The sequence below is a fragment of the Cebus imitator genome, unplaced genomic scaffold, assembly GCF_001604975.1.
Source record: "Cebus imitator isolate Cc_AM_T3 unplaced genomic scaffold, Cebus_imitator-1.0 Scaffold17, whole genome shotgun sequence".
Classification (NCBI taxonomy): domain Eukaryota; kingdom Metazoa; phylum Chordata; class Mammalia; order Primates; family Cebidae; genus Cebus; species Cebus imitator.
This window is the reverse complement of record NW_016107332.1, coordinates 5,895,692-5,906,249: the sequence shown is the minus strand read 5'-3', so window position 1 is coordinate 5,906,249 and position 10,558 is coordinate 5,895,692. Positions and strand designations below refer to the sequence as shown.

The window sequence follows — 10,558 nt, the reverse complement described above, 5'->3', positions numbered from 1 at the left end:
GAGAGAAAGAAAGAGGAAGAGAAAAAGGGAGAGAGAACCGGAGTCTTGCTTAATTTCCCAGGCTAGAATGCAGTCTAAAAATGGGTATTGAAAACCTCTTTTATGCCAATAATTGTGCTTAACAATGGAGACAGGAAGGAATAAGGGGGGAAAATAACAAATAAGCAGCCAACCAATATTTCATTTAAACCTGCGAAATGCTATGCAATTACTGAGGAGTGATTTACTTCCAATTATGTAGTCACTTTTAGAGTAGGTGTGATGTGGTACTGATAAGAATGTATGTTTTGTGGATTTGGGGTGGAGAGTTCTATAACTGTTTATTAAGTTTACTTGTTCCAGGTCTGAGTTCAATTCCTGGATATCCTTGTTAATTTTCTGTCTCGTTGATTTGTCTAATATTGACAATGTGTTGCTAAAGTCTCCCACTATTGTTGTGTGGGAGTCTAAGTCTCTTTATAGGTCATTAAGAACTTGCCTTATGTATCTGGGTGCTCTTGTATTGGGTGCATATATATTTAGGATCGTTAGCTCTTCTTGTTGCATTGATCCTTTTACCATTATGTAATGTCCTTCTTTGCCTCTTTTGATCTTTGTTGCTTTAAAATTTATTTTATCAGAGGCGAGAATTGCAACTCCTGCTTTTTATTTTATTTTTTTTGCACTCCATTTGGTTGGTAAATCTTCCTCCATCCCTTTGTTTTGAGACTTTGTGTATCCTTGCATGTGAGATGGGTCTGGATGCAGCATACCGATGGGTTTTGGCTTTTTATTCAAAATTTTTGTATTTTTAGTAGAGATGGGGTTTCACCATGTTGGCCAAGATGGTCTTGGATTTCTTGACCTCATGATCCCTCCTGCCTCAGCCTCCCAAAGTGCTGGGATTACAGGTGTGAGCCACCGCGCCAGGCCACACTTTATGTTATTTTTAAATTGAATGATGAGTCATTGATAAATAAAACAGTAAATCCCTCCTTTCTGTAACAATAACACATGCCTATTGTTTTCTTCTATTTTGTTTACAATCCTAGCCGAACTTTTAGGTTAGGGCTTCCTGTTATTTTTTCCTGAAAGCATTTATGTAACTTCTTATAAACCCGGCACCACTCAGGGCATTTGATTGTAGTAGCAAGTGAGGTTAACTAAGTCTAAAAGCCACGCAAACTTTTAAACTTAGTTAACCTCACTTGCTTCACAGGAGCATTTAACTGCATCTACCTAATTTAAAAGATGTGGGTAGCCCATGAGCAGTTCTATGTGCAAGAGAAATTTTCACACTTTAAGGCTATGTCAGGACCAGAGAATGAATTTATGACACAATCAAATTGAAACAAAATGACACAATCACATTGAAATGACACAATCACATCAAAACAAAAATCAAGTTTTTTTTTGGTTCTTTTCAAAAAGATAAACCACAATAAGAGGGCCTCAAAGGTGATTTCCTGCTGCTCTCAACAGCATATTTGCAATGGTGGCACACTGGAAGCCTTACGTTTCTTCAGTCTGATGTAATTTTGGCTGCAGTACTTTCAGACTTTAGTAATTTGCTTGTTTTAAGATAAATAATAGAGGATTATTTATTTATTTTTGAGACGGAGTCTTGCTCTGTCACCAGGCTGGAGTGCAGTGGTGCAATCTCACCTCACTGCCACCTCCGCCTCCTGGGTTCAAGTGATTCTTCCACCTAGCCTCCCAAGTAGCTGTCACCACAGGCGTGTGCTACCACACCCGGCTAATTTTTGTATTTTTAGTAGAGATGGGGTTTCACCATGTTGACCAGGATGGTCTTGATCTCTTGACCTCGTGATCCGCCCACCTTGACCTCCCAAAGTGCAGGATTACAGGTGTGAGAATATTTTTTATAAACCCCTTCTTGAAATGTCTAGTACCTTCATTGCATAATTAAAATTCCTACTGTTTCTTTAACAGTAAAGACATTTTCATTATCCAAGAATGGTATTCATGTTTTTCCAGAAAAGCTATCATTACTCCATTTGTTTCAACTTTGATCTTGAATAAAAACAAAACAAGTAAAATCTGTAGTAAAATTGTAAAATAATCTCTTTATTAAAAAATAATCATTTTTAATGATGTTCTACAAACAGAAACAATAATAAAGCCCATGTTACAAATTACTTTGCCTAATTTAGATATGAGTGACTTAAACTTGCTACTTTTGCAAGTGTCCCCTGGTGATTTTCTGAAAACGTAATAAATTGAAAGTACAGAAATAAAGAGTCACATTTCTTTTGGGCACTAGCCCTATTTAAGCTTTTAGAAATTTTCTCAGCCTTTTGTCAGTTTTCAAATTAGAGATTGGAAACTCTAATTCTGATAATATCCTTCTATTGTATGAGTCCACTGGCACAATCAGATTGCATGTTTTATCTTCCACCTGCTCTCAAGTTCATCAGCTGAGAGAAGGTACCCTGGCTATCCTTCCAGAGAAGAAATAATAAATGTTAATGATTAACAAACAAAATTGCAGCCCTTATGGGAATCTGCCTCACTTGTAAATGCACCCTTCTTTCCCTACAGTTACCGTATTTGGTTATACCTAGCTCTGATACAGTTCAAAACTTACCCCACCCACAGAACCTCTTTATCAGGTGGCATCAATGTCATTTTATTGCCAGTGAAACCGATTCACAAACAAGCAACTCTCCTGAACTCAAGGACAGAACACAGACAAATGAGGGGCTTCCACTCATTTCCATCACCAGAATTTGGTTTCCATGCAAAGAAGTAGGCCACTGTGATCTCAACCAGGCCAAGTTTTCTCCTCCTTCCTCTATCCTCAGTCTTCTTTCTCCTTCATTGCAAGTGTCCTCAACCTCTGGGCCATGGACTGGCAGTGGTCCATGGATTGTTAAGAACCCAGCAGCAAAGCAGGAGGTGAGCCCAGGCCCAGCAAGGGAAGCTTCATCTGTATTTACAGTCGCTCCCCATCACCTGCATTACTGCGTCAGCTCTGTCTCCTGTCAGATCACTGGGGCATTCGATTCTCACAGGACTGGAACCCTGCAAATGAGAGGGATCTAGGTTGCGTGCTTATGAGAATCTAATGCCTGATGATCTGTCACTGTTTCCCATGATCCCCAGATGTATCTGTCTAGTTGCATGAAAACAAGCTCAGGGCTTCCACTGCTTCTATGTTATGGTGAGTTGTATAATTATCTCATTATATATTACAATGCAATAATAATAGAAATAAAATGCACAATAAATGAAATGGGATTGAACCATCCTGAAATCATACCCTGCTGCCTCTACCCCAGTTTGTGGAAAAAGTCTTCCATGAAACTGGTCCGTGGTGGGGGACCACTGGTCTCTACAGGATCTATACTCTCTCCGTTTTTTTTTTTTTTACCTGGGCTGTAGTCCAGGCTGGAGTGCAATGGTGAGATCTTGGCTCACTGCAGCCTCTGACTCCTGGGTTCAAGTGATTCTCCTGCCTCAGCCTCCCGGGTAGCTGGGACTACAGGTGCCTGCCACCACCTCCGGCTAATTTTTGTATTTTTAGTAGAGATGGGGTTTCACTATGTTGGTCAGGCTGGTCTTGAACTCCCGACATCAGGTGATCCACCCACCTCAGCCTCCCAAAGTGCTGGGATTATAGGCGTGAGCCATTGCGCCTGGCCAGGTCTGTCCTCTCCTGACGCCTACTGTCTTTAGGCTCATTCTGAACCTTTTCCCTCAGGCAGAAAAGTAGCATTACCTTATTCACTCTAAGATATGAAGGACTCCTGAGAGTTTCTCATTTCATCATGTACCAGCTTTTACTTGCGAACTCTGGAAGTCCCTTCTGGTGGAATTGGCAGGAGAAGAAGCGACTGGATTGCTCTGCTGGGTGTGAGGCGAGGGCAACCTGGAGCAAGTTCAAATCTGGCCTCTGTGGGAGGCGAAGGTTGCAGTGAGCCGAGGTCGCGCCACTGCAGTCCAGCATGGGCGACAGAGCGAGACTGTTGCTCTGTCAAAAAAAAAAAAAAAACCATTTCTGTTGTTGCTCGTCACTTCTGGGCCTCAGTTTACTCATGTGTAAGGGGGCCTGCGATGAGTAGAGGAGCTCGCGCATGCCAAGCACCTAGTTTGCTTGGTATCTTAGGAGTCACCTAAAGATTAGTTCAACTCCTCGCCTGCCCCCGCCCCGGGACAACACTCATTTGGGGGAAAACTCCCCCTCAGTGCTGAAGTGATCCAGTTCCCGTCTTTTCTCCAGCTCGCCAAACGGGCTCTCTGGTGAGGCCACTGGTTTGGGAAGGCGCGGTACGGGTGGGTGCACCGCGCACCAAACCCCGCCAGAGAACCGAGCGAGGCGACCGCGGGGCTGGGTGCCTCCAGGGAAAGGCGCCAGCGTCACCTCGGGAGGAAGGAAGGGGCGGGATCTGGGCGGGCGCTCCGAGCCTGAAAACCTCCGCGCCTTCGCTGCGCGCGTCACTGAGGCCCCGGGCGCCCGAGGACGCGCTCTGCAGCCAGTGGGAGGGGGCGCCGTGTGCTCGGGAGGATCCGCGGCCCGCGGTCCCTGGTCGCTGGCTCCGTCCCCCGCATCCCCGAGCTCACACCTGCCCGCGCGGAGGAGCAGCGGCCGGGCGCGCTCTGAGCCGGGAAAGCCGAACAGCTCAGGAGAGTTCCCGGACTCCCCAGCCCCAGGTACCTTTGGGGCGGCGGGCTGGGGGTGAGGTGGGGACTGGCCCTTTTCTGTTCCTCATGCACAGACAGCAGCTTTGTCCGGGAGGTTTTCGGGGTGTCGGATAGGAAGTTACCCCCCGCCGCTCCTGCCGACCTGGCTGGCTGGCACATGCTCATGTATGCTAAGCAAAGCCTGCAAAATTATAGATGTCACCTCCCTGCTTCATAAAATATGAGAATATTTACATAAATGAGGAAATATTGGAGATGGTGGTGTGTTTTCTCTGTACTCTAGTGTTCCTTGCAACGTTTTTCTAATCAGAAAACAACAAAAATGCCATTTATGCAGTGTGGCTCCAGAGCAGTTGTGTGTGACCCCCCCCTTGCCACCTGCCACAGCCCCACGCCCTCTGCGACCGAGCGAGACCTTTCTGCGTGGCCCTGGGCTACCCCGCGCGCCAAGATCCTTGGTCCTAGACCTGACTTCTTGCTTCAGTCTGGTTCATGAGAGAAATATAATCATCCGTTGTTTTCTGGGACTTTCCCCAGATTTCAGATGAAGAGTGTAATTTACCCAATCCTCTGAGCCAAAATCCACACTGAGCCTCACTGCGGATGTCCGCAGCGACCGGGAAGTGGGGTCAGGCAAATCAGGGAGAGTGGGAGAAGGAAAATCTCATACCTGAAAAACACCGAGCTTTCCTAAGGGTTTCCTCCTGCTGTGTTTGGTTTTCACATTTTGTTGTTGTCGTTGTTCTTTGTTTTTGCAAGACCGGTGGCTTTAGTATTACTTCTGCCGAATAGCTGTGCCAGAGTTCACAAATGTCTTCAGAGCCACACTTCAGGGTGATCCTGCTGAGCAGGGTTAGGCAAGAGGATAGCTTGGTCTTTTGCTCTGTTCCAAGTTTCTGTTCCCCTCCTGTGTGCTCAGTATTTGGTGTTCATTAGGGAGAAAAGCCTCGAAACTTCCTACTTGCAACCACCCAAAGACATAACTCTTTCTTGAGAATGTATTCAGAAGGAACTGGGGAGAGGGGTGGGGGAGAAATGAAAGTAAAAATTTTCACCATCCAAAGCAGACTCCATTATTGTAGTCAATTTTGTTTTTAAAAACAGACTTCTTAAAGCATGAGAAATCTTGTTGGCATGCATGACCACCCAGGGGTGCCAAGCTTTCTGTTAAACTGCTTAGACATCTGGCTTCTTTTAGCAAAAATATCTCTGTATGTCTTTTTGTTTATGACATTTTAAGGCCAAACATCCTTCTGCAAAGTGAGGGTAGTATGTCTTTTCACTGGCTTTGCAGGACCTTAGGGGGTGTGTGTGTGCATGTGTGGGTGGGTGTGCACGTGCTTGTGGGGGTGTGTGTGTGGAGTTACAGGGAGGGTAGCAGAAATGGAAGTGCTGTTTTTGCACATAACACTTCTACACGTGTCCATTCTTCTTTCCCCAGAGAGGAGTCAGAAGCCTTGCCCTGAATCTATCCCTTCTCTTCCCAGCTCTGAGCCTCCCAGGTAAGTGTATACATACTGATGTCTAGCACAGAAGAGCTGGACACTCAAGAATGCGGCATCCATGCCTTCTGTATTAAGCTTTTAGAGACAGAGTTCCCAACTGCATTGCTTCTTTTTATTTCAATATTTGTTGTAGTTCCTTTGTTAACACAGATCTGTTGTCAGATATTAATCAATGTTTTACAACTTTTCCATGACAGATATTACAGTTTACCCCTTTAATGATACTTTGCTAATCTCCAACCACAGTCGATTCCATAAAAATGAGATAGTTGGTGACTTTGTAGAGAAAGTATTTGCTAAGTGTTTGAATAACAAATACTTTCCATGTCCATATTTTATACCACGTGCATTGAAGTGTACATGATATAAAATTCCAAAGGTACAGAGTGTGCAGTGGCCAGTCAGTCCCTTCCTATCCTGGTCCCCCAGTTTCTGTCTCCAGAGGTAACAATTGTTACCACTATATAAAATCGTTGTTCCTCTCTTTCTTTGATAACTTAAGACTAACATTTTAAAATGCTGTTTTGAGCAAATGTGCACCAGTGATTTTTTTTTTTAATCTCACAATTTTAAGTACATTGTTTTAGTTATTTGTTAGCTTCTGTCTTTCCTGTTTTTCTGCTGACCACTCTGAAATGTCAGGATATTCAGGCCACTTTGTAGAGGGACCTTGTGGCTTTGGAGATAAACAAATAGATTTGTTTCTAAGTTCCTTGAGGTTAGAGATCAAGATAGTCTTCAAACAAACTGCCACAATTACCAATGAGTACTAGGTCCATGCAAACATTTATACGCCCAGGCTTAAGGATAACTGATATTCACAGTAACCTGGTGCTTCAGAGCCTGTTCCTCCTATGAGGTAGCGCTAATGGCGTATTTCCCTCCCCAGTATTAGATTCTCATTTGGTGCCTTGCTGGTTGTAGCCCACACACCTTTATGTCCCCCTTCTCTACAGGCTAACTGCTAAAGTTTGTGAAGTAACTGGTAACCAGGGAGGCAGTGTTTGTAACGGTCAAGAGAGGGTGCATTAGAGTTTGAATCCTGTCTTTGACATTGGATTTGTGATCTGGGCTGGTTTTTAAACTCTCTTGAGCTTCAGCACCCTCATCAGTGAAGCAGTGATTCACAGGGTTATTTTGAAGAACAGATGACCTGTTGTCACCAAAAAGCAGGTTAGTTGCCCACTACATGCAGAGTCCAATTAACAAGAGTGAGGTCTGGCACAAAAAAAAAGGGAATTCCTAAGTGAGCCTGGAGAAAGGGACACAAAATGTCCTTCCTTTATCTACATGCAGAATGTGCTGCTTCACTTTTGGAGCAGAAAGTGGGTGCTTTTATAAAGTAGGGTGGGAAGTGAGCCAGAGCAGGGGGTCCCCCACTTGCCTGGTGCCTTATCTACCAGACAGTAGAGTTGGCTCCTTCCTGGGAAGAAATATAAGTTATATAAGTGGCCAAGTGGGCATGCTTTTGCCATGCTCTCGTAGTAGGTGTGAGTTCTGAGGCCACCCCCTGGAGGTGAGAGTTCTGTGGGAGCATGCTTTGGTCTACAAATCAACTGTCAACTCTCCAGGAGAGATCAAAGTTGAGATCATCTTGAAGCACATAGTTAGATATACTTGCCTGCAGGGAGCCAGCCCTATATCACCCATGGGTACCCCATGTTCGATGGTGACAAAGGAATGAGAAAAAGACAGATTAAGAGTGCAAAGAGTGGGACCAGGGGCCACCACGTATTACTCTGGAGGAGACAATGAAGGCCCTGAACTCTGATCATCCACACTATTTATTGGTTACAGTCACTTTGATCTACAGTGTAGGGGTGGTGTAATAGAGGAGAGTGGGTGACGTGATGGTGGAGTGAATCAGTGAGCCAGAAGTGAATTAGTGAGCCAGAACTGGTGTGTCATTCTAAGGATTCATAACAATGGCGGTTTGGGAGTTTCACAAAACAAGAACATGTGGTTATCTTTAGCTTATTATCTATGTGCAGCTGATGGAATGCAGGCCTTACAAGGAGCCTACAAGTCTGGCTATGTCATAGTGCTATGAAGGGGTTTTATGTCCTTGAGCACAGTGTTTATGGTAACAGAGCCTAGGTCACCCTGCACGGGAACATGAGGCATGGAGATGCCTTCCTCCTCAGAGTCCTCCTGCGGCCTTCCACAGTTTGTTGTTCCTTGTTTATATGTTACTCATAACCAATTTATGTAGGCACTCTGTAAGTCCTTTCTCCTTTGCTGCTTTTCCCAACACTTGCCCTGTATGTAGGGAATGTCTGGTCAGGAGAGGTGAAAGGTTACATTTGCATTTCTGAAGAGCTAAGTAGGAAGCAGGGCACGGGGGAAAGCGGGAAAGAGAAAATAATTTTTAAAAATTAAACGATTATTTAGAAAAATGGAGGTACTTTGTACAATGTGTTAGGGACTTTGCAGTCTTCTGGTACATGAAAGGCATGTAATAAGTAGTAGCCCTTATTTCTGTCTATATTAGTTTGTTCTCACACTACTAGTAAAGACATACCTGAGACTGAGTAATGTATATAGGAAAGAGATTTGGTGGACTCACAGTTCACGTGGGGGAGGCCTCACAATCATGGCAGAAGGCAAGGAGGAGCAAGTCATGTCTTACAGGGATGGCAACAGGCAAAGAATTTGTGCAGGCAAACTCCCCCTTATAAAACCATCAAATCTGGTGAAACTTAATCATGATCACAAGAATAGCATGGGAAAGACCTAGCCCCATGTTTCAGTTATCCCATCAGATCCCTTCCACAATATGTGGGAATTGCGGGAGCTATAATTCAAGATGAGATTGGGGTGGGGACGCAACCAAACCACATCACTGTCCAGGTTTGCTGTGGTTTTATATCTTCATAAGATATGTGAATGTATCCATCAGCTCAGTCTCTGTTATGGTGCAGTAACAAATGACCTCAAAAATCTCAGTGGCTTATTGGAAGAAGGGTTGACATTTTGGCTAATATTACCTGTCCTTTATATACCTGTCTTCGGCTCTTCCCTTTGGGACCCAGGCTGAGCAGCCCCTTGCGGGAACTGCTGAAGTTTTGACAAGAGAAAGAGGGAAGGGAGAACTACACAGTGGCTCTTAAGCTTCCATTCATGTTTCGTTGACATGGTTGTTAACAAAGTGGATCATTGTTTTAAAGGGTCAGGTCTGGTAGGGGTAGACCTGCAGAAACAGGGTAGCAAATATTTCACAATAATGCAGTCTGCCTCAGTGTTTGTTGGATGGAGTAACAATTGTGAACCCAGAGATTCATCAAACCCAGAGAACTGATCTACACCAAGGCACTCATAGCCACTGAGGTATAAACCAGAATGCCATTTTTTTCCCTAATAGTGGATAACGTATCTGCCCTGGGGATTGAGTATAAGAACATATGTGGGGTAATGGGATAAGCTTTTCTTGTGGTGGATTTGCTCAGAAGACTGAATTATAAAATAATAGCTTATATAAAGCATACAAAATCAAAATTTTGGATGTTACCAAAAGACTATTTAGAGCCAGAATACACCACGGTTTTTAATCCAGTTCTCCTTCTGGAATTCTTATTGCCTGAAGTCCAAGAATGAACTAGATTGATGGCAGCATATCCTAAACCAAGCTGGAGATCCCTGACGGATTCTTGCGCTTCTTTTTCAGGCTCTTGTTAATAGCAAATGCTTTTCTTGTCGACTGCTAATGCATCATCCCATGACTTATAATTATCCTTTTATGCTGTCTGCTTCCTGGATAATGGGACTTTATTACCATAATTAAAGTGTCTTCAAATCACAGTGTAAAATGGATTAACCAGTTCTACCCATTGTGTGTTAATTCTTGCTGACTTTGGTTTCATAGTAAGTTTTACTACCTCAGCACAGGACTCTGAGGATTTTTTTCAATTTTTCTCCTTACAGCTGGACATCTGTGGCCTGCTTGGGTAGAGCAATATGATGCAATAATGTTCAAAAAATATATTATGAAAATAAAATTGAAGATGCATTTTCAAATCAATAGAAAAGAAATATTGCTTAGTTATGTCATTTGTTGGATAATTGAATAAACTGAGAGTGATTTTCAGCAGCAGAACTTTGCAAAATAGAAAGGAAAATTGTATTTTAAAAGTAAATAGCAAGGCTGAGAATGGTGGCTCCTGCCTGTAATCCAAGCACTTTGGGAGACCGAGGTGGATGGATTGCCTAAGCTCAGGAGTTTGATGGCAGCCTGGGCATCATGGTGAAACCCTGTCTCTACTAAAATATGAAAAATTAGCCTGGAGTGGTGACGCGTGCTTGTAGTCCCACCTACTTGGGAGGCTGAAGTGGGAGAATTGCTTGAACCTGAGAAGCTGATTTTGCAGTGAGCCAAGTTCACATCACTGCCTCCAGCCTAGTAAGACGCTGTC

At 43.9% G+C, this 10,558-nt stretch overlaps 1 protein-coding gene and 1 long non-coding RNA gene across 3 annotated transcripts in view; one reads left to right on the top strand and one right to left on the bottom strand.

The window, feature by feature from the left end:
• Positions 1-2,062: 2,062 nt before the first annotated feature.
• Positions 2,063-4,418, bottom strand: LOC119468439. The gene is made up of 2 exons (XR_005197118.1): positions 3,722-4,418; positions 2,063-3,024 (listed from the first exon to the last, which is right to left on the bottom strand). It is a non-coding gene; the product is annotated as an uncharacterized LOC119468439 (long non-coding RNA).
• Positions 4,419-4,426: 8 nt separating this feature from the next.
• TIFA (TRAF interacting protein with forkhead associated domain) overlaps positions 4,427-10,558 on the top strand; it is an 11,239-nt gene continuing 5,107 nt past the window's right edge. Inside the window, exons 1-2 of one of the 2 annotated variants that reach the window (XM_017509998.2) lie at positions 4,427-4,653; positions 6,086-6,146. The gene's annotated coding sequence lies outside the window, so the exon portion shown is untranslated. The remainder of the gene's footprint in view (positions 4,654-6,085; positions 6,147-10,558) is intronic. The other variant, XM_017510006.2, reaches the window with a different exon arrangement.